The sequence below is a fragment of the Hyla sarda genome, chromosome 2 (assembly GCF_029499605.1).
Source record: "Hyla sarda isolate aHylSar1 chromosome 2, aHylSar1.hap1, whole genome shotgun sequence".
NCBI lineage: Eukaryota > Metazoa > Chordata > Amphibia > Anura > Hylidae > Hyla > Hyla sarda.
The window spans coordinates 341,422,028-341,440,200 of NC_079190.1; the positions used below are offsets into that span (position 1 = coordinate 341,422,028).

General features: G+C 33.1%; 23 non-coding genes across 23 annotated transcripts; all 23 read left to right on the forward strand.

The window, feature by feature from the left end:
- Positions 1 to 387: 387 nt before the first annotated feature.
- LOC130359142 (small nucleolar RNA U3) lies at positions 388 to 601 on the forward strand. The gene has a single exon (XR_008889909.1). It is a non-coding gene; the product is annotated as a small nucleolar RNA U3 (small nucleolar RNA).
- Positions 602 to 1,170: 569 nt separating this feature from the next.
- LOC130359154 (small nucleolar RNA U3) lies at positions 1,171 to 1,387 on the forward strand. The gene has a single exon (XR_008889919.1). It is a non-coding gene; the product is annotated as a small nucleolar RNA U3 (small nucleolar RNA).
- A 565-nt stretch (positions 1,388 to 1,952) lies between these two features.
- Positions 1,953 to 2,166, forward strand: LOC130359287 (small nucleolar RNA U3). Its single transcript, XR_008890037.1, has one exon. It is a non-coding gene; the product is annotated as a small nucleolar RNA U3 (small nucleolar RNA).
- A 569-nt stretch (positions 2,167 to 2,735) lies between these two features.
- On the forward strand, positions 2,736 to 2,952 carry LOC130358979 (small nucleolar RNA U3). Its single transcript, XR_008889762.1, has one exon. It is a non-coding gene; the product is annotated as a small nucleolar RNA U3 (small nucleolar RNA).
- A 566-nt stretch (positions 2,953 to 3,518) lies between these two features.
- On the forward strand, positions 3,519 to 3,732 carry LOC130359159 (small nucleolar RNA U3). The gene has a single exon (XR_008889924.1). It is a non-coding gene; the product is annotated as a small nucleolar RNA U3 (small nucleolar RNA).
- A 569-nt stretch (positions 3,733 to 4,301) lies between these two features.
- On the forward strand, positions 4,302 to 4,518 carry LOC130359128 (small nucleolar RNA U3). The gene has a single exon (XR_008889896.1). It is a non-coding gene; the product is annotated as a small nucleolar RNA U3 (small nucleolar RNA).
- A 565-nt stretch (positions 4,519 to 5,083) lies between these two features.
- Positions 5,084 to 5,300, forward strand: LOC130359193 (small nucleolar RNA U3). Its single transcript, XR_008889954.1, has one exon. It is a non-coding gene; the product is annotated as a small nucleolar RNA U3 (small nucleolar RNA).
- A 565-nt stretch (positions 5,301 to 5,865) lies between these two features.
- On the forward strand, positions 5,866 to 6,079 carry LOC130359288 (small nucleolar RNA U3). The gene has a single exon (XR_008890038.1). It is a non-coding gene; the product is annotated as a small nucleolar RNA U3 (small nucleolar RNA).
- Positions 6,080 to 6,648: 569 nt separating this feature from the next.
- LOC130358980 (small nucleolar RNA U3) lies at positions 6,649 to 6,865 on the forward strand. The gene has a single exon (XR_008889763.1). It is a non-coding gene; the product is annotated as a small nucleolar RNA U3 (small nucleolar RNA).
- Positions 6,866 to 7,431: 566 nt separating this feature from the next.
- On the forward strand, positions 7,432 to 7,645 carry LOC130359161 (small nucleolar RNA U3). The gene has a single exon (XR_008889925.1). It is a non-coding gene; the product is annotated as a small nucleolar RNA U3 (small nucleolar RNA).
- A 569-nt stretch (positions 7,646 to 8,214) lies between these two features.
- On the forward strand, positions 8,215 to 8,431 carry LOC130359129 (small nucleolar RNA U3). The gene has a single exon (XR_008889897.1). It is a non-coding gene; the product is annotated as a small nucleolar RNA U3 (small nucleolar RNA).
- Positions 8,432 to 8,996: 565 nt separating this feature from the next.
- On the forward strand, positions 8,997 to 9,213 carry LOC130359104 (small nucleolar RNA U3). Its single transcript, XR_008889873.1, has one exon. It is a non-coding gene; the product is annotated as a small nucleolar RNA U3 (small nucleolar RNA).
- Positions 9,214 to 9,779: 566 nt separating this feature from the next.
- Positions 9,780 to 9,996, forward strand: LOC130359002 (small nucleolar RNA U3). The gene has a single exon (XR_008889783.1). It is a non-coding gene; the product is annotated as a small nucleolar RNA U3 (small nucleolar RNA).
- Positions 9,997 to 10,561: 565 nt separating this feature from the next.
- On the forward strand, positions 10,562 to 10,778 carry LOC130359130 (small nucleolar RNA U3). The gene has a single exon (XR_008889898.1). It is a non-coding gene; the product is annotated as a small nucleolar RNA U3 (small nucleolar RNA).
- Positions 10,779 to 11,343: 565 nt separating this feature from the next.
- LOC130359276 (small nucleolar RNA U3) lies at positions 11,344 to 11,557 on the forward strand. Its single transcript, XR_008890027.1, has one exon. It is a non-coding gene; the product is annotated as a small nucleolar RNA U3 (small nucleolar RNA).
- A 569-nt stretch (positions 11,558 to 12,126) lies between these two features.
- On the forward strand, positions 12,127 to 12,344 carry LOC130359031 (small nucleolar RNA U3). The gene has a single exon (XR_008889810.1). It is a non-coding gene; the product is annotated as a small nucleolar RNA U3 (small nucleolar RNA).
- A 565-nt stretch (positions 12,345 to 12,909) lies between these two features.
- Positions 12,910 to 13,126, forward strand: LOC130359187 (small nucleolar RNA U3). Its single transcript, XR_008889948.1, has one exon. It is a non-coding gene; the product is annotated as a small nucleolar RNA U3 (small nucleolar RNA).
- Positions 13,127 to 13,691: 565 nt separating this feature from the next.
- LOC130360070 (small nucleolar RNA U3) lies at positions 13,692 to 13,908 on the forward strand. Its single transcript, XR_008890552.1, has one exon. It is a non-coding gene; the product is annotated as a small nucleolar RNA U3 (small nucleolar RNA).
- Positions 13,909 to 14,468: 560 nt separating this feature from the next.
- On the forward strand, positions 14,469 to 14,685 carry LOC130360072 (small nucleolar RNA U3). Its single transcript, XR_008890554.1, has one exon. It is a non-coding gene; the product is annotated as a small nucleolar RNA U3 (small nucleolar RNA).
- A 565-nt stretch (positions 14,686 to 15,250) lies between these two features.
- On the forward strand, positions 15,251 to 15,467 carry LOC130359293 (small nucleolar RNA U3). Its single transcript, XR_008890043.1, has one exon. It is a non-coding gene; the product is annotated as a small nucleolar RNA U3 (small nucleolar RNA).
- A 572-nt stretch (positions 15,468 to 16,039) lies between these two features.
- Positions 16,040 to 16,252, forward strand: LOC130359223 (small nucleolar RNA U3). Its single transcript, XR_008889980.1, has one exon. It is a non-coding gene; the product is annotated as a small nucleolar RNA U3 (small nucleolar RNA).
- Positions 16,253 to 16,818: 566 nt separating this feature from the next.
- On the forward strand, positions 16,819 to 17,035 carry LOC130359131 (small nucleolar RNA U3). The gene has a single exon (XR_008889899.1). It is a non-coding gene; the product is annotated as a small nucleolar RNA U3 (small nucleolar RNA).
- Positions 17,036 to 17,604: 569 nt separating this feature from the next.
- Positions 17,605 to 17,821, forward strand: LOC130359117 (small nucleolar RNA U3). The gene has a single exon (XR_008889886.1). It is a non-coding gene; the product is annotated as a small nucleolar RNA U3 (small nucleolar RNA).
- Positions 17,822 to 18,173: the final 352 nt, after the last annotated feature.

An 18,173-nucleotide genomic window follows, 5' to 3' on the forward strand; every position in this document is an offset into this window, starting at 1 on the left:
ATAAAAGTATCAAAACTCAGGTAACATATGCCCTGAGTCCGGTTTTATGATTGTAGGAAAGAGATGTTGTGGCATGACAAATATTTTATACTTTTTTTATGTTGAGATTTTCTTTAGTAAGGCTGCGTTAAAATCTGGAATAGTTGAACTCAGCCTAGATCTCGACGCAACTGATGACAACATGTACTCTATCATACTCATGTTTAAAGGATTTCATTGATTTCCATATAAACCTTCAACATACTTTGAAAAACTATTTTGTTTTTACTGACATTTGACACAACCTTTTTGTTTCACAACTCAAACTCGGAACTTTTGAAAATGATCTCAGCTTTAGTTAAAAGGTTAAACCGTATAGGTGGGAAAAATCTGAAAATCCTGATTGTTAGGGCTAAACTTTTAGGGATCATTTCTAAAGTCTTTGAAGATAGAAATGTGGCTGAAAGAGTCCAAGCTCACTATCCACAATGATGAGATTTAGAGCTTTCTTCTGAGCATGAAAACAGTTGACAACATTGCAGTTTTGCAATGGTTGTCTGCTTTTGATGACTGTGTTCATTTTTTCAAAAGAAGTAATAGAAGAAAGTTCTTTCAGAGTGGTGAGTGTAGTATGTTACACCAAGTTATGTTAAATTAAAGTGTTAAACCATGCGTTTCAATTCTCTACTGTGTTACTTGCTCTATCTTCTTTTTTTAATCTACAGTTAACCATATAATAAACTTAAGAAAGTTTTGTATTTTGGAGCCAAAGCTCAGGAGGCTGCTATAAAGTTTTTTTTTAGTACAAAAGTATCAAAACTCAGGTAACATATGCCCTGAGTCCTGTTTTTGGATTGTAGGAAAGAGATGTTGTGGCATGACAATTATTTTATACTTTTTTTATGTTGAGATTTTCTTTAGTAAGGCTGGCTTAACATCTGGAATAGTTGAACTCAGCCTAGATCTCGACGCAACTGATGACAACATGTACTCTATCATACTCATGTTTAAAGGATTTAATTGATTTCCATATAAACCTTCAACATACTTTGAAAAACTATTTTGTTTTTACTGACATTTGACACAACCGTTTTGTTTCACAACTCAAACTCTGAACTTTTGAAAATGATCTCAGCTTCAGTTAAAAGGTTAAATCGTATAGGTGGGAAAAATCTGAAAATCCTAATTGTTAGGGCTATATTTTCAGGGATCATTTCTAAAGTCTTTGAAGGGAGAAATGTGGCTGAAAGAGTCCAAGCTCACTATCCACAATGATGAGATTTAGAGCTTTCTTCTGAGCATGAAAGTGGTTGACAACATTGCAATTTTGCAATGGTTGTCTGCTTTTGATGACTGTGTTCTTCTTTTTTTCAAAAGAAGTCATAGAAGAAAGTTCTTTCAGAGTGGTGAGTGTAGTATGTTACACCAAGTTATGTTAAATTAAAGTGTTAAACCATGCATTTCAATTCTCTACTGTGTTACTTGCTCTATCTTCTTTTTTAATCTACAGTTAACCATATAATAAACTTAAGAAAGTTTTGTATTTTGGAGCCAAAGCTCAGGAGGCTGCTATAAATTTTTTTAGTATAAAAGTATCAAAACTCAGGTAACATATGCCCTGAGTCCGGTTTTATGATTGTAGGAAAGAGATGTTGTGGCATGACAAATATTTTATACTTTTTTTATGTTGAGATTTTCTTTAGTAAGGCTGCGTTAACATCTGGAATAGTTGAACTCAGCCTAGATCTCGACGCAACTGATGACAACATGTACTCTATCATACTCATGTTTAAAGGATTTCATTGATTTCCATATAAACCTTCAACATACTTTGAAAAACTATTTTGTTTTTACTGACATTTGACACAACCTTTTTGTTTCACAACTCAAACTCGGAACTTTTGAAAATGATCTCAGCTTTAGTTAAAAGGTTAAACCGTATAGGTGGGAAAAATCTGAAAATCCTAATTGTTAGGGCTAAACTTTTAGGGATAATTTCTAAAGTCTTTGAAGGGAGAAATGTGGCTGAAAGAGTCCAAGCTCACTATCCACAATGATGAGATTTAGAGCTTTCTTCTGAGCATGAAAACAGTTGACAACATTGCAGTTTTGCAATGGTTGTCTGCTTTTGATGACTGTGTTCATTTTTTCAAAAGAAGTAATAGAAGAAAGTTCTTTCAGAGTGGTGAGTGTAGTATGTAACACCAAGTTATGTTAAATTAAAGTGTTAAACCATGCGTTTCAATTCTCTACTGTGTTACTTGCTCTATCTTCTTTTTTTAATCTACAGTTAACCATATAATAAACTTAAGAAAGTTTTGTATTTTGGAGCCAAAGCTCAGGAGGCTGCTATAAAGTTTTTTTTTAGTACAAAAGTATCAAAACTCAGGTAACATATGCCCTGAGTCCGGTTTTTGGATTGTAGGAAAGAGATGTTGTGGCATGACAAATATTTTATACTTTTTTTATGTTGAGATTTTCTTTAGTAAGGCTGGCTTAACATCTGGAATAGTTGAACTCAGCCTAGATCTCGACGCAACTGATGACAACATGTACTCTATCATACTCATGTTTAAAGGATTTAATTGATTTCCATATAAACCTTCAACATACTTTGAAAAACTATTTTGTTTTTACTGACATTTGACACAACCTTTTTGTTTCACAACTCAAACTCTGAACTTTTGAAAATGATCTCAGCTTCAGTTAAAAGGTTAAATCGTATAGGTGGGAAAAATCTGAAAATCCTAATTGTTAGGGCTATATTTTCAAGGATCATTTCTAAAGTCTTTGAACGGAGAAATGTGTCTGAAAGAGTCCAAGCTCACGATCCACAATGATGAGATTTAGAGCTTTCTTCTGAGCATGAAAGCGGTTGACAACATTGCAGTTTTGCAATGGTTGTCTGCTTTTGATGACTGTGTTCTTCTTTTTTTCAAAAGAAGTAATAGAAGAAAGTTCTTTCAGAGTGGTGAGTGTAGTATGTAACACCAAGTTATGTTAAATTAAAGTGTTAAACCATGCATTTCAATTCTCTACAGTGTTACTTGCTTTATCTTCTTTTTTTAATCTACAGTTAACCATATAATAAACTTAAGGAAATTTTGTATTTTTGAGCTAAAGCTCACGAGGCTGCTATAAATTTTTTTAGTACAAAAGTATCAAAACTCAGGTAACATATGCCCTGAGTCCGGTTTTATGATTGTAGGAAAGAGATGTTGTGGCATGACAAATATTTTATACTTTTTTTATGTTGAGATTTTCTTTAGTAAGGCTGGCTTAACATCTGGAATAGTTGATCTCAGCCTAGATCTCGACGCAACTGATGACAACATGTACTCTATCATACTCATGTTTAAAGAATTTCATTGATTTCCATATAAACCTTCAACATACTTTGAAAAACTATTTTGTTTTTACTGACATTTGACACAACCTTTTTGTTTCACAACTCAAACTCGGAACTTTTGAAAATGATCTCAGCTTTAGTTAAAAGGTTAAACCGTATAGGTGGGAAAAATCTGAAAATCCTAATTGTTAGGGCTAAACTTTTAGGGATCATTTCTAAAGTCTTTGAAGGGAGAAATGTGGCTGAAAGAGTCCAAGCTCACTATCCACAATGATGAGATTTAGAGCTTTCTTCTGAGCATGAAAACAGTTGACAACATTGCAGTTTTGCAATGGTTGTCTGCTTTTGATGACTGTGTTCATTTTTTCAAAAGAAGTAATAGAAGAAAGTTCTTTCAGAGTGGTGAGTGTAGTATGTTACACCAAGTTATGTTAAATTAAAGTGTTAAACCATGCGTTTCAATTCTCTACTGTGTTACTTGCTCTATCTTCTTTTTTTAATCTACAGTTAACCATATAATAAACTTAAGAAAGTTTTGTATTTTGGAGCCAAAGCTCAGGAGGCTGCTATAAAGTTTTTTTTTAGTACAAAAGTATCAAAACTCAGGTAACATATGCCCTGAGTCCGGTTTTATGATTGTAGGAAAGAGATGTTGTGGCATGACAAATATTTTATACTTTTTTTATGTTGAGATTTTCTTTAGTAAGGCTGCGTTAAAATCTGGAATAGTTGAACTCAGCCTAGATCTCGACGCAACTGATGACAACATGTACTATATCATACTCATGTTTAAAGGAATTCATTGATTTCCATATAAACCTTCAACATACTTTGAAAAACTATTTTGTTTTTACTGACATTTGACACAACCTTTTTGTTTCACAACTCAAACTCGGAACTTTTGAAAATGATCTCAGCTTCAGTTAAAAGGTTAAACCGTATAGGTGGGAAAAATCTGAAAATCCTAATTGTTAGGGCTATATTTTCAGGGATCATTTCTAAAGTCTTTGAAGGGAGAAATGTGTCTGAAAGAGTCCAAGCTCATGATCCACAATGATGAGATTTAGAGCTTTCTTCTGAGCATGAAAGCGGTTGACAACATTGCAGTTTTGCAATGGTTGTCTGCTTTTGATGACTGTGTTCTTCTTTTTTTCAAAAGAAGTAATAGAAGAAAGTTCTTTCAGAGTGGTGAGTGTAGTATGTAACACCAAGTTATGTTAAATTAAAGTGTTAAACCATGCATTTCAATTCTCTACAGTGTTACTTGCTTTATCTTCTTTTTTAATCTACAGTTAACCATATAATAAACTTAAGAAAGTTTTGTATTTTGGAGCCAAAGCTCAGGAGGCTGCTATAAATTTTTTTAGTATAAAAGTATCAAAACTCAGGTAACATATGCCCTGAGTCCGGTTTTATGATTGTAGGAAAGAGATGTTGTGGCATGACAAATATTTTATACTTTTTTTATGTTGAGATTTTCTTTAGTAAGGCTGCGTTAAAATCTGGAATAGTTGAACTCAGCCTAGATCTCGACGCAACTGATGACAACATGTACTCTATCATACTCATGTTTAAAGGAATTCATTGATTTCCATATAAATCTTCAACATACTTTGAAAAACTATTTTGTTTTTACTGACATTTGACACAACCTTTTTGTTTCACAACTCAAACTCGGAACTTTTGAAAATGATCTCAGCTTCAGTTAAAAGGTTAAACCGTATAGGTGGGAAAAATCTGAAAATCCTAATTGTTAGGGCTATATTTTCAGGGATCATTTCTAAAGTCTTTGAAGGGAGAAATGTGTCTGAAAGAGTCCAAGCTCATGATCCACAATGATGAGATTTAGAGCTTTCTTCTGAGCATGAAAGCGGTTGACAATATTGCAGTTTTGCAATGGTTGTCTGCTTTTGATGACTGTGTTCTTCTTTTTTTCAAAAGAAGTAATAGAAGAAAGTTCTTTCAGAGTGGTGAGTGTAGTATGTAACACCAAGTTATGTTAAATTAAAGTGTTAAACCATGCATTTCAATTCTCTACAGTGTTACTTGCTTTATCTTCTTTTTTAATCTACAGTTAACCATATAATAAACTTAAGGAAATTTTGTATTTTTGAGCTAAAGCTCACGAGGCTGCTATAAATTTTTTTAGTACAAAAGTATCAAAACTCAGGTAACATATGCCCTGAGTCCGGTTTTATGATTGTAGGAAAGAGATGTTGTGGCATGACAAATATTTTATACTTTTTTTATGTTGAGATTTTCTTTAGTAAGGCTCGGTTAACATCTGGAATAGTTGAACTCAGCCTAGATCTCGACGCAACTGATAACAACATGTACTCTATCATACTCATGTTTAAAGGATTTCATTGATTTCCATATAAACCTTCAACATACTTTGAAAAACTATTTTGTTTTTACTGACATTTGACACAACCTTTTTGTTTCACAACTCAAACTCGGAACTTTTGAAAATGATCTCAGCTTTAGTTAAAAGGTTAAACCGTATAGGTGGGAAAAATCTGAAAATCCTAATTGTTAGGGCTAAACTTTTAGGGATAATTTCTAAAGTCTTTGAAGGGAGAAATGTGGCTGAAAGAGTCCAAGCTCACTATCCACAATGATGAGATTTAGAGCTTTCTTCTGAGCATGAAAACAGTTGACAACATTGCAGTTTTGCAATGGTTGTCTGCTTTTGATGACTGTGTTCATTTTTTCAAAAGAAGTAATAGAAGAAAGTTCTTTCAGAGTGGTGAGTGTAGTATGTAACACCAAGTTATGTTAAATTAAAGTGTTAAACCATGCGTTTCAATTCTCTACTGTGTTACTTGCTCTATCTTCTTTTTTTAATCTACAGTTAACCATATAATAAACTTAAGAAAGTTTTGTATTTTGGAGCCAAAGCTCAGGAGGCTGCTATAAAGTTTTTTTTTAGTACAAAAGTATCAAAACTCAGGTAACATATGCCCTGAGTCCGGTTTTTGGATTGTAGGAAAGAGATGTTGTGGCATGACAAATATTTTATACTTTTTTTATGTTGAGATTTTCTTTAGTAAGGCTGGCTTAACATCTGGAATAGTTGAACTCAGCCTAGATCTCGACGCAACTGATGACAACATGTACTCTATCATACTCATGTTTAAAGGATTTAATTGATTTCCATATAAACCTTCAACATACTTTGAAAAACTATTTTGTTTTTACTGACATTTGACACAACCTTTTTGTTTCACAACTCAAACTCTGAACTTTTGAAAATGATCTCAGCTTCAGTTAAAAGGTTAAATCGTATAGGTGGGAAAAATCTGAAAATCCTAATTGTTAGGGCTATATTTTCAAGGATCATTTCTAAAGTCTTTGAACGGAGAAATGTGTCTGAAAGAGTCCAAGCTCACGATCCACAATGATGAGATTTAGAGCTTTCTTCTGAGCATGAAAGCGGTTGACAACATTGCAGTTTTGCAATGGTTGTCTGCTTTTGATGACTGTGTTCTTCTTTTTTTCAAAAGAAGTAATAGAAGAAAGTTCTTTCAGAGTGGTGAGTGTAGTATGTAACACCAAGTTATGTTAAATTAAAGTGTTAAACCATGCATTTCAATTCTCTACAGTGTTACTTGCTTTATCTTCTTTTTTTAATCTACAGTTAACCATATAATAAACTTAAGGAAATTTTGTATTTTTGAGCTAAAGCTCACGAGGCTGCTATAAATTTTTTTAGTACAAAAGTATCAAAACTCAGGTAACATATGCCCTGAGTCCGGTTTTATGATTGTAGGAAAGAGATGTTGTGGCATGACAAATATTTTATACTTTTTTTATGTTGAGATTTTCTTTAGTAAGGCTGGCTTAACATCTGGAATAGTTGATCTCAGCCTAGATCTCGACGCAACTGATGACAACATGTACTCTATCATACTCATGTTTAAAGAATTTCATTGATTTCCATATAAACCTTCAACATACTTTGAAAAACTATTTTGTTTTTACTGACATTTGACACAACCTTTTTGTTTCACAACTCAAACTCGGAACTTTTGAAAATGATCTCAGCTTTAGTTAAAAGGTTAAACCGTATAGGTGGGAAAAATCTGAAAATCCTAATTGTTAGGGCTAAACTTTTAGGGATCATTTCTAAAGTCTTTGAAGGGAGAAATGTGGCTGAAAGAGTCCAAGCTCACTATCCACAATGATGAGATTTAGAGCTTTCTTCTGAGCATGAAAACAGTTGACAACATTGCAGTTTTGCAATGGTTGTCTGCTTTTGATGACTGTGTTCATTTTTTCAAAAGAAGTAATAGAAGAAAGTTCTTTCAGAGTGGTGAGTGTAGTATGTTACACCAAGTTATGTTAAATTAAAGTGTTAAACCATGCGTTTCAATTCTCTACTGTGTTACTTGCTCTATCTTCTTTTTTTAATCTACAGTTAACCATATAATAAACTTAAGAAAGTTTTGTATTTTGGAGCCAAAGCTCAGGAGGCTGCTATAAAGTTTTTTTTTAGTACAAAAGTATCAAAACTCAGGTAACATATGCCCTGAGTCCGGTTTTATGATTGTAGGAAAGAGATGTTGTGGCATGACAAATATTTTATACTTTTTTTATGTTGAGATTTTCTTTAGTAAGGCTGCGTTAAAATCTGGAATAGTTGAACTCAGCCTAGATCTCGACGCAACTGATGACAACATGTACTATATCATACTCATGTTTAAAGGAATTCATTGATTTCCATATAAACCTTCAACATACTTTGAAAAACTATTTTGTTTTTACTGACATTTGACACAACCTTTTTGTTTCACAACTCAAACTCGGAACTTTTGAAAATGATCTCAGCTTCAGTTAAAAGGTTAAACCGTATAGGTGGGAAAAATCTGAAAATCCTAATTGTTAGGGCTATATTTTCAGGGATCATTTCTAAAGTCTTTGAAGGGAGAAATGTGTCTGAAAGAGTCCAAGCTCATGATCCACAATGATGAGATTTAGAGCTTTCTTCTGAGCATGAAAGCGGTTGACAACATTGCAGTTTTGCAATGGTTGTCTGCTTTTGATGACTGTGTTCTTCTTTTTTTCAAAAGAAGTAATAGAAGAAAGTTCTTTCAGAGTGGTGAGTGTAGTATGTAACACCAAGTTATGTTAAATTAAAGTGTTAAACCATGCATTTCAATTCTCTACAGTGTTACTTGCTTTATCTTCTTTTTTAATCTACAGTTAACCATATAATGAACTTAAGAAAATTTTGTATTTTTGAGCTAAGGCTCACGAGGCTGCTATAAATTTTTTTAGTACAAAAGTATCAAAACTCAGGTAACATATGCCCTGAGTCCGGTTTTATGATTGTAGGAAAGAGATGTTGTGGCATGACAAATATTTTATACTTTTTTTATGTTGAGATTTTCTTTAGTAAGGCTGCGTTAACATCTGGAATAGTTGAACTCAGCCTAGATCTCGACGCAACTGATGACAACATGTACTCTATCATACTCATGTTTAAAGGATTTCATTGATTTCCATATAAACCTTCAACATACTTTGAAAAACTATTTTGTTTTTACTGACATTTGACACAACCTTTTTGTTTCACAACTCAAACTCTGAACTTTTGAAAATGATCTCAGCTTCAGTTAAAAGGTTAAATCGTATAGGTGGGAAAAATCTGAAAATCCTAATTGTTAGGGCTATATTTTCAGGGATCATTTCTAAAGTCTTTGAAGGGAGAAATGTGTCTGAAAGAGTCCAAGCTCACGATCCACAATGATGAGATTTAGAGCTTTCTTCTGAGCATGAAAGCGGTTGACAACATTGCAGTTTTGCAATGGTTGTCTGCTTTTGATGACTGTGTTCTTCTTTTTTTCAAAAGAAGTAATAGAAGAAAGTTCTTTCAGAGTGGTGAGTGCAGTATGTAACACCAAGTTATGTTAAATTAAAGTGTTAAACCATGCATTTCAATTCTCTACAGTGTTACTTGCTTTATCTTCTTTTTTAATCTACAGTTAACCATATAATAAACTTAAGGAAATTTTGTATTTTTGAGCTAAAGCTAACGAGGCTGCTATAAAGTTTTTTTAGTACAAAAGTATCAAAACTCAGGTAACATATGCCCTGAGTCCGGTTTTATGATTGTAGGAAAGAGATGTTGTGGCATGACAAATATTTTATACTTTTTTTATGTTGAGATTTTCTTTAGTAAGGCTGGGTTAACATCTGGAATAGTTGAACTCAGCCTAGATCTCGACGCAACTGATGACAACATGTACTCTATCATACTCATGTTTAAAGGATTTCATTGATTTCCATATAAACCTTCAACATACTTTGAAAAACTATTTTGTTTTTACTGACATTTGACACAACCTTTTTGTTTCACAACTCAAACTCTGAACTTTTGAAAATGATCTCAGCTTCAGTTAAAAGGTTAAATCGTATAGGTGGGAAAAATCTGAAAATCCTAATTGTTAGGGCTATATTTTCAGGGATCATTTCTAAAGTCTTTGAAGGGAGAAATGTGGCTGAAAGAGTCCAAGCTCACTATCCACAATGATGAGATTTAGAGCTTTCTTCTGAGCATGAAAGCGGTTGACAACATTGCAGTTTTGCAATGGTTGTCTGCTTTTGATGACTGTGTTCTTCTTTTTTTCAAAAGAAGTAATAGAAGAAAGTTCTTTCAGAGTGGTGAGTGTAGTATGTTACACCAAGTTATGTTAAATTAAAGTGTTAAACCATGCATTTCAATTCTCTACAGTGTTACTTGCTTTATCTTCTTTTTTAATCTACAGTTAACCATATAATAAACTTAAGAAAGTTTTGTATTTTGGAGCCAAAGCTCAGGAGGCTGCTATAAATTTTTTTAGTATAAAAGTATCAAAACTCAGGTAACATATGCCCTGAGTCCGGTTTTATGATTGTAGGAAAGAGATGTTGTGGCATGACAAATATTTTATACTTTTTTTATGTTGAGATTTTCTTTAGTAAGGCTGCGTTAAAATCTGGAATAGTTGAACTCAGCCTAGATCTCGACGCAACTGATGACAACATGTACTCTATCATACTCATGTTTAAAGGAATTCATTGATTTCCATATAAACCTTCAACATACTTTGAAAAACTATTTTGTTTTTACTGACATTTGACACAACCTTTTTGTTTCACAACTCAAACTCGGAACTTTTGAAAATGATCTCAGCTTCAGTTAAAAGGTTAAACCGTATAGGTGGGAAAAATCTGAAAATCCTAATTGTTAGGGCTATATTTTCAGGGATCATTTCTAAAGTCTTTGAAGGGAGAAATGTGTCTGAAAGAGTCCAAGCTCATGATCCACAATGATGAGATTTAGAGCTTTCTTCTGAGCATGAAAGCGGTTGACAACATTGCAGTTTTGCAATGGTTGTCTGCTTTTGATGACTGTGTTCTTCTTTTTTTCAAAAGAAGTAATAGAAGAAAGTTCTTTCAGAGTGGTGAGTGTAGTATGTAACACCAAGTTATGTTAAATTAAAGTGTTAAACCATGCATTTCAATTCTCTACAGTGTTACTTGCTTTATCTTCTTTTTTAATCTACAGTTAACCATATAATAAACTTAAGGAAATTTTGTATTTTTGAGCTAAAGCTCACGAGGCTGCTATAAATTTTTTTAGTACAAAAGTATCAAAACTCAGGTAACATATGCCCTGAGTCCGGTTTTATGATTGTAGGAAAGAGATGTTGTGGCATGACAAATATTTTATACTTTTTTTATGTTGAGATTTTCTTTAGTAAGGCTGGGTTAACATCTGGAATAGTTGAACTCAGCCTAGATCTCGACGCAACTGATAACAACATGTACTCTATCATACTCATGTTTAAAGGATTTCATTGATTTCCATATAAACCTTCAACATACTTTGAAAAACTATTTTGTTTTTACTGACATTTGACACAACCTTTTTGTTTCACAACTCAAACTCGGAACTTTTGAAAATGATCTCAGCTTTAGTTAAAAGGTTAAACCGTATAGGTGGGAAAAATCTGAAAATCCTAATTGTTAGGGCTAAACTTTTAGGGATCATTTCTAAAGTCTTTGAAGGGAGAAATGTGGCTGAAAGAGTCCAAGCTCACTATCCACAATGATGAGATTTAAAGCTTTCTTCTGAGCATGAAAACAGTTGACAACATTGCAGTTTTGCAATGGTTGTCTGCTTTTGATGACTGTGTTCATTTTTTCAAAAGAAGTAATAGAAGAAAGTTCTTTCAGAGTGGTGAGTGTAGAATGTAACACCAAGTTATGTTAAATTAAAGTGTTAAACCATGCGTTTCAATTCTCTACTGTGTTACTTGCTCTATCTTCTTTTTTCAATCTACAGTTAACCATATAATAAACTTAAGAAAGTTTTGTATTTTGGAGCCAAAGCTCAGGAGGCTGCTATAAAGTTTTTTTTTAGTACAAAAGTATCAAAACTCAGGTAACATATGCCCTGAGTCCGGTTTTTGGATTGTAGGAAAGAGATGTTGTGGCATGACAAATATTTTATACTTTTTTTATGTTGAGATTTTCTTTAGTAAGGCTGGCTTAACATCTGGAATAGTTGAACTCAGCCTAGATCTCGACGCAACTGATGACAACATGTACTCTATCCTACTCATGTTTAAAGGATTTAATTGATTTCCATATAAACCTTCAACATACTTTGAAAAACTATTTTGTTTTTACTGACATTTGACACAACCTTTTTGTTTCACAACTCAAACTCTGAACTTTTGAAAATGATCTCAGCTTCAGTTAAAAGGTTAAATCGTATAGGTGGGAAAAATCTGAAAATCCTAATTGTTAGGGCTATATTTTCAGGGATCATTTCTAAAGTCTTTGAAGGGAGAAATGTGTCTGAAAGAGTCCAAGCTCACTATCCACAATGATGAGATTTAGAGCTTTCTTCTGAGCATGAAAGCGGTTGACAACATTGCAGTTTTGCAATGGTTGTCTGCTTTTGATGACTGTGTTCTTCTTTTTTTTCAAAAGAAGTAATAGAAGAAAGTTCTTTCAGAGTGGTGAGTGTAGTATGTTACACCAAGTTATGTTAAATTAAAGTGTTAAACCATGCATTTCAATTCTCTACAGTGTTACTTGCTTTATCTTCTTTTTTAATCTTCAGTTAACCATATAATAAACTTAAGAAAGTTTTGTATTTTTGAGTCAAAGCTCAGGAGGCTGCTATAATTTTTTTTAGTATAAAAGTATCAAAACTCAGGTAACATATGCCCTGAGTCCGGTTTTATGATTGTAGGAAAGAGATGTTGTGGCATGACAAATATTTTATACTTTTTTTATGTTGAGATTTTCTTTAGTAAGGCTGCGTTAAAATCTGGAATAGTTGAACTCGGCCTAGATCTCGACGCAACTGATGACAACATGTACTCTATCATACTGATGTTTAAAGGATTTCATTGATTTCCATATAAACCTTCAACATACTTTGAAAAACTATTTTGTTTTTACTGACATTTGACACAACCTTTTTGTTTCACAACTCAAACTCAGAACTTTAGAAAATGATCTCAGCTTCAGTTAAAAGGTTAAACCGTATAGGTGGGAAAAATCTGTAAATCCTAATTGTTAGGGCTATACTTTCAGGGATCATTTCTAAAGTCTTTGAAGGGAGAAATGTGGCTGAAAGAGTCCAAGCTCATGATTCACAATGATGAGATTTAGAGCTTTCTTCTGAGCATGAAAGCGGTTGACAACATTGCAGTTTTGCAATGGTTGTCTGCTTTTGATGACTGTGTTCTTCTTTTTTTCAAAAGAAGTAATTGAAGAAAGTTCTTTCAGAGTGGTGAGTGTAGTATGTAACACCAAGTTATGTTAAATTAAAGTGGTAAACCATGCATTTCAATTCTCTACAGTGTTACTTGCTTTATCTTCTTTTTTAATCTACAGTTAACCATATAATAAACTTAAGAAAATTTTGTATTTTTGAGCTAAAGCTAACGAGGCTGCTATACATTTTTTTAGTACAAAAGTATCAAAACTCAGGTAACATATGCCCTGAGTCCGGTTTTATGATTGTAGGAAAGAGATGTTGTGGCATGACAAATATTTTATACTTTTTTTATGTTGAGATTTTCTTTAGTAAGGCTGCGTTAACATCTGGAATAGTTGATCTCAGCCTAGATCTCGACGCAACTGATGACAACATGTACTCTATCATACTCATGTTTAAAGGATTTAATTGATTTCCATATAAACCTTCAACATACTTTGAAAAACTATTTTGTTTTTACTGACATTTGACACAACCTTTTTGTTTCACAACTCAAACTCGGAACTTTAGAAAATGATCTCAGCTTCAGTTAAAAGGTTAAACCGTATAGGTGGGAAAAATCTGTAAATCCTAATTGTTAGGGCTATACTTTCAGGAATCATTTCTAAAGTCTTTGAAGGGAGAAATGTGGCTGAAAGAGTCCAAGCTCACTATCCACAATGATGAGATTTAGAGCTTTCTTCTGAGCATGAAAGCGGTTGACAACATTGCAGTTTTGCAATGGTTGTCTGCTTTTGATGACTGTGTTCTTCTTTTTTTCAAAAGAAGTAATAGAAGAAAGTTCTTTCAGAGTGGTGAGTGTAGTATGTTACACCAAGTTATGTTAAAGTGTTAAACCATGCATTTCAATTCTCTACAGTGTTACTTGCTTTATCTTCTTTTTTAATCTACAGTTAACCATATAATAAACTTAAGGAAATTTTGTATTTTTGAGCTAAAGCTCACGAGGCTGCTATAAATTTTTTTAGTACAAAAGTATCAAAACTCAGGTAACATATGCCCTGAGTCCGGTTTTATGATTGTAGGAAAGAGATGTTGTGGCATGACAAATATTTTATACTTTTTTTATGTTGAGATTTTCTTTAGTAAGGCTGGGTTAACATCTGGAATAGTTGAACTCAGCCTAGATCTCGACGCAACTGATGACAACATGTACTCTATCATACTCATGTTTAAAGGATTTCATTGATTTCCATATAAACCTTCAACATACTTTGAAAAACTATTTTGTTTTTACTGACATTTGACACAACCTTTTTGTTTCACAACTCAAACTCGGAACTTTAGAAAATGATCTCAGCTTCAGTTAAAAGGTTAAACCGTATAGGTGGGAAAAATCTGTAAATCCTAATTGTTAGGGCTATACTTTCAGGAATCATTTCTAAAGTCTTTGAAGGGAGAAATGTGGCTGAAAGAGTCCAAGCTCACTATCCACAATGATGAGATTTAGAGCTTTCTTCTGAGCATGAAAGCGGTTGACAACATTGCAGTTTTGCAATGGTTGTCTGCTTTTGATGACTGTGTTCTTCTTTTTTTCAAAAGAAGTAATAGAAGAAAGTTCTTTCAGAGTGGTGAGTGTAGTATGTAACACCAAGTTATGTTAAATTAAAGTGTTAAACCATGCATTTCAATTCTCTACAGTGTTACTTGCTTTATCTTCTTTTTTAATCTACAGTTAACCATATAATAAACTTAAGGAAATTTTGTATTTTTGAGCTAAAGCTCACGAGGCTGCTATAAATTTTTTTAGTACAAAAGTATCAAAACTCAGGTAACATATGCCCTGAGTCCGGTTTTATGATTGTAGGAAAGAGATGTTGTGGCATGACAAATATTTTATACTTTTTTTATGTTGAGATTTTCTTTAGTAAGGCTGGGTTAACATCTGGAATAGTTGAACTCAGCCTAGATCTCGACGCAACTGATGACAACATGTACTCTATCATACTCATGTTTAAAGGATTTCATTGATTTCCATATAAACCTTCAACATACTTTGAAAAACTATTTTGTTTTTACTGACATTTGACACAACCTTTTTGTTTCACAACTCAAACTCGGAACTTTTGAAAATGATCTCAGCTTCAGTTAAAAGGTTAAACCGTATAGGTGGGAAAAATCTGAAAATCCTAATTGTTAGGGCTATACTTTCAAGGATCATTTGTAAAGTCTTTGAAGGGAGAAATGTGGTTGAAAGAGTCCAAGCTCACAATCCACAATGATGAGATTTAGAGCTTTCTTCTGAGCATGAAAGTGTTTGACAACATTGCAGTTTTGCAATGGTTGTCTGCTTTTGATGACTGTGTTCTTCTTTTTTTCAAAAGAAGTAATAGAAGAAAGTTCTTTCAGAGTGGTGAGTGTAGTATGTAACACCAAGTTATGTTAAATTAAAGTGTTAAACCATGCGTTTCAATTCTCTACTGTGTTACTTGCTCTATCTTCTTTTTTTAATCTACAGTTAACCATATAATAAACTTAAGAAAGTTTTGTATTTTGGAGCCAAAGGTCAGGAGGCTGCTATAAAGTTTTTTTTAGTACAAAAGTATCAAAACTCAGGTAACATATGCCCTGAGTCCGGTTTTTGGATTGTTGGAAAGAGATGTTGTGGCATGACAAATATTTTATACTTTTTTTATGTTGAGATTTTCTTTAGTAAGGCTGGGTTAACATCTAGAATAGTTGAACTCAGTCTAGATCTCGACGCAACTGATGACAACATGTACTCTATCATACTCATGTATAAAGGATTTCATTGATTTCCATATAAACCTTCAACATACTTTGAAAAACTATTTTGTTTTTACTGACATTTGACACAACCTTTTTGTTTCACAACTCAAACTCGGAACTTTTGAAAATGATCTCAGCTTCAGTTAAAAGGTTAAACCGTATAGGTGGGAAAAATCTGAAAATCCTAATTGTTAGAGCTATACTTTCAAGGATCATTTGTAAAGTCTTTGAAGGGAGAAATGTGGCTGAAAGAGTCCAAGCTCACTATCCACAATGATGAGATTTAGAGCTTTCTTCTGAGCATGAAAGCGGTTGACAACATTGCAGTTTTGCAATGGTTGTCTGCTTTTGATGACTGTGTTCTTCTTTTTTTCAAAAGAAGTAATAGAAGAAAGTTCTTTCAGAGTGGTGAGTGTAGTATGTTACACCAAGTTATGTTAAATTAAAGTGTTAAACCATGCATTTCAATTCTCTACAGTGTTACTTGCTTTATCTTCTTTTTTTAATCTACAGTTAACCATATAATAAACTTAAGAAAGTTTTGTATTTTGGAGCCAAAGCTCAGGAGGCTGCTATAAATTTTTTTAGTATAAAAGTATCAAAACTCAGGTAACATATGCCCTGAGTCCGGTTTTATGATTGTAGGAAAGAGATGTTGTGGCATGACAAATATTTTATACTTTTTTTATGTTGAGATTTTCTTTAGTAAGGCTGCGTTAAAATCTGGAATAGTTGAACTCAGCCTAGATCTCGACGCAACTGATGACAACATGTACTCTATCATACTCATGTTTAAAGGAATTCATTGATTTCCATATAAACCTTCAACATACTTTGAAAAACTATTTTGTTTTTACTGACATTTGACACAACCTTTTTGTTTCACAACTCAAACTCGGAACTTTTGAAAATGATCTCAGCTTCAGTTAAAAGGTTAAACCGTATAGGTGGGAAAAATCTGAAAATCCTTATTGTTAGGGCTATATTTTCAGGGATCATTTCTAAAGTCTTTGAAGGGAGAAATGTGTCTGAAAGAGTCCAAGCTCATGATCCACAATGATGAGATTTAGAGCTTTCTTCTGAGCATGAAAGCGGTTGACAACATTGCAGTTTTGCAATGGTTGTCTGCTTTTGATGACTGTGTTCTTCTTTTTTTCAAAAGAAGTAATAGAAGAAAGTTCTTTCAGAGTGGTGAGTGTAGTATGTAACACCAAGTTATGTTAAATTAAAGTGTTAAACCATGCGTTTCAATTCTCTACTGTGTTACTTGCTCTATCTTCTTTTTTTAATCTACAGTTAACCATATAATAAACTTAAGAAAGTTTTGTTTTTTGGAGCCAAAGCTCAGGAGGCTGCTATAAAGTTTTTTTTTAGTACAAAAGTATCAAAACTCAGGTAACATATGCCCTGAGTCCGGTTTTTGGATTGTAGGAAAGAGATGTTGTGGCATGACAAATATTTTATACTTTTGTTATGTTGAGATTTTCTTTAGTAAGGCTGGCTTAACATCTGGAATAGTTGAACTCAGCCTAGATCTCGACGCAACTGATGACAACATGTACTCTATCATACTCATGTTTAAAGGATTTAATTGATTTCCATATAAACCTTCAACATACTTTGAAAAACTATTTTGTTTTTACTGACATTTGATACAACCTTTTTGTTTCACAACTCAAACTCTGAACTTTTGAAAATGATCTCAGCTTCAGTTAAAAGGTTAAATCGTATAGGTGGGAAAAATCTGAAAATCCTAATTGTTAGGGCTATATTTTCAGGGATCATTTCTAAAGTCTTTGAAGGGAGAAATGTGTCTGAAAGAGTTCAAGCTCGCGATCCACAATGATGAGATTTAGAGCTTTCTTCTGAGCATGAAAGCGGTTGACAACATTGCAGTTTTGCAATGGTTGTCTGCTTTTGATGACTGTGTTCTTCTTTTTTTCAAAAGAAGTAATAGAAGAAAGTTCTTTCAGAGTGGTGAGTGTAGTATGTAACACCAAGTTATGTTAAATTAAAGTGTTAAACCATGCATTTCAATTCTCTACAGTGTTACTTGCTTTATCTTCTTTTTTAATCTACAGTTAACCATATAATAAACTTAAGAAAGTTTTGTATTTTGGAGCCAAAGCTCAGGAGGCTGCTATAAATTTTTTTAGTATAAAAGTATCAAAACTCAGGTAACATATGCCCTGAGTCCGGTTTTATGATTGTAGGAAAGAGATGTTGTGGCATGACAAATATTTTATACTTTTTTTATGTTGAGATTTTCTTTAGTAAGGCTGCGTTAAAATCTGGAATAGTTGAACTCAGCCTAGATCTCGACGCAACTGA